The 2500-nt window shown below is 59.1% G+C and overlaps 1 pseudogene; it reads right to left on the bottom strand.

Moving 5' to 3' along the window:
- LOC126430960 (large subunit ribosomal RNA) overlaps positions 1 to 2500 on the bottom strand; it is a 6560-nt pseudogene that overhangs the window by 3442 nt on the left and 618 nt on the right.

The raw sequence follows: 2500 nt of genomic DNA, 5'->3' as shown, positions 1-2500 counted from the left end.
TAGAGGCTCTATCGTCACATCCCAAAATATAGGTCCACATACTGACCCTTGTGGACAGCCTTTTGTGATCTTTTTAATTACTTTGCGGTTTCCTGCCGGCCATTCAACAGTACGACCCTTACAATAATCCAATAGACTATTGTAAAGGCATCTCGGAATCTGAAGATAGGGACAGCGGGAATCTCGTTAATCCATTCATGCGCGTCACTAATTAGATGACGAGGCATTTGGCTACATCAAGAGAGTCATAGTTACTCCCGCCGTTTACCCGCGCTTGCTTGAATTTCTTCACGTTGACATTCAGAGCACTGGGCAGAAATCACATTGCGTCAACACCCGCTAGGGCCATCGCAATGCTTTGTTTTAATTAGATAGTCGGATTCCCCCAGTCCGTGCCAGTTCTGAGTTGATCGTTGAATGGCGGCCGAAGAGAATCCGCGCACCCGCGCGCCCCCGGAGGAGCACGCTAAGGCGGACGCGGCCTCGCAGCAAGGAAGATCCGTGGGAGGCCAAGGCACGGGACCGAGCTCGGATCCTGCACGCAGGTTGAAGCACCGGGGCGCGAACGCCGCGCAGGCGCGCGCATCCTGCACCGCCGGCCAGCACGAGGCCGACCAACGGCGAGAGCAGACCACGCCCGCGCTAAACGCCCGCACTTACCGGCACCCCTACGGCACTCACCTCGCCCAGGCCCGGCACGTTAGCGCTGACCCACTTCCCGACCAAGCCCGACACGCCCCGATCCTCAGAGCCAATCCTTATCCCGAAGTTACGGATCCAATTTGCCGACTTCCCTTACCTACATTATTCTATCGACTAGAGGCTCTTCACCTTGGAGACCTGCTGCGGATATGGGTACGAACCGGCGCGACACCTCCACGTGGCCCTCTCCCGGATTTTCAAGGTCCGAGGGGAAGATCGGGACACCGCCGCAACTGCGGTGCTCTTCGCGTTCCAAACCCTATCTCCCTGCTAGAGGATTCCAGGGAACTCGAACGCTCATGCAGAAAAGAAAACTCTTCCCCGATCTCCCGACGGCGTCTCCGGGTCCTTTTGGGTTACCCCGACGAGCATCTCTAAAAGAGGGGCCCGACTTGTATCGGTTCCGCTGCCGGGTTCCGGAATAGGAACCGGATTCCCTTTCGCCCAACGGGGGCCAGCACAAAGTGCATCATGCTATGACGGCCCCCATCAACATCGGATTTCTCCTAGGGCTTAGGATCGACTGACTCGTGTGCAACGGCTGTTCACACGAAACCCTTCTCCGCGTCAGCCCTCCAGGGCCTCGCTGGAGTATTTGCTACTACCACCAAGATCTGCACCGACGGCGGCTCCAGGCAGGCTCACGCCCAGACCCTTCTGCGCCCACCGCCGCGACCCTCCTACTCGTCAGGGCTTCGCGGCCGGCCGCAAGGACCGGCCATGACTGCCAGACTGACGGCCGAGTATAGGCACGACGCTTCAGCGCCATCCATTTTCAGGGCTAGTTGCTTCGGCAGGTGAGTTGTTACACACTCCTTAGCGGATTCCGACTTCCATGGCCACCGTCCTGCTGTCTTAAGCAACCAACGCCTTTCATGGTTTCCCATGAGCGTCGATTCGGGCGCCTTAACTCGGCGTTTGGTTCATCCCACAGCGCCAGTTCTGCTTACCAAAAGTGGCCCACTTGGCACTCCGATCCGAGTCGTTTGCTCGCGGCTTCAGCATATCAAGCAAGCCGGAGATCTCACCCATTTAAAGTTTGAGAATAGGTTGAGGTCGTTTCGGCCCCAAGGCCTCTAATCATTCGCTTTACCGGATGAGACTCGTACGAGCACCAGCTATCCTGAGGGAAACTTCGGAGGGAACCAGCTACTAGATGGTTCGATTAGTCTTTCGCCCCTATACCCAGCTCCGACGATCGATTTGCACGTCAGAATCGCTACGGACCTCCATCAGGGTTTCCCCTGACTTCGTCCTGGCCAGGCATAGTTCACCATCTTTCGGGTCCCACGTGTACGCTCTAGGTGCGCCTCACCTCGCAATGAGGACGAGACGCCCCGGGAGTGCGGAGGCCGCCGCCCCGTGAAGGGCGGGGAAGCCCCATCCTCCCTCGGCCCGCGCAAGGCGAGACCTTCACTTTCATTACGCCTTTAGGTTTCGTACAGCCCAATGACTCGCGCACATGTTAGACTCCTTGGTCCGTGTTTCAAGACGGGTCGTGAAATTGTCCAAAGCTGAAGCGCCGCTGACGGGAGCGATTATTCCGCCCGAGAGCATCCCGAGCCAACAGCGGCGCGGGTCCGGGGCCGGGCCAGGTAGGTCCGTCATCCGGGAAGAACCGCGCGCGCTTGCCGGGAGCCCGAGCGCCCAAAGGGGCGAATCGACTCCTCCAGATATACCGCCGGGCAGCCAGCCAGGACACCGGGGCTCTGCCCAACAGACGCGAACCGAGGCCCGCGGAAGGACAGGCTGCGCACCCGGGCCGTAGGCCGGCACCCAGCGGGTCGCGACGTCCTAC

The sequence above is a fragment of the Schistocerca serialis genome, unplaced genomic scaffold (genome assembly GCF_023864345.2).
Source record: "Schistocerca serialis cubense isolate TAMUIC-IGC-003099 unplaced genomic scaffold, iqSchSeri2.2 HiC_scaffold_1072, whole genome shotgun sequence".
Lineage (NCBI taxonomy): Eukaryota > Metazoa > Arthropoda > Insecta > Orthoptera > Acrididae > Schistocerca > Schistocerca serialis.
Note: the sequence above shows the minus strand (reverse complement) of the source record. Positions and strands in the feature narration are given on the sequence as shown.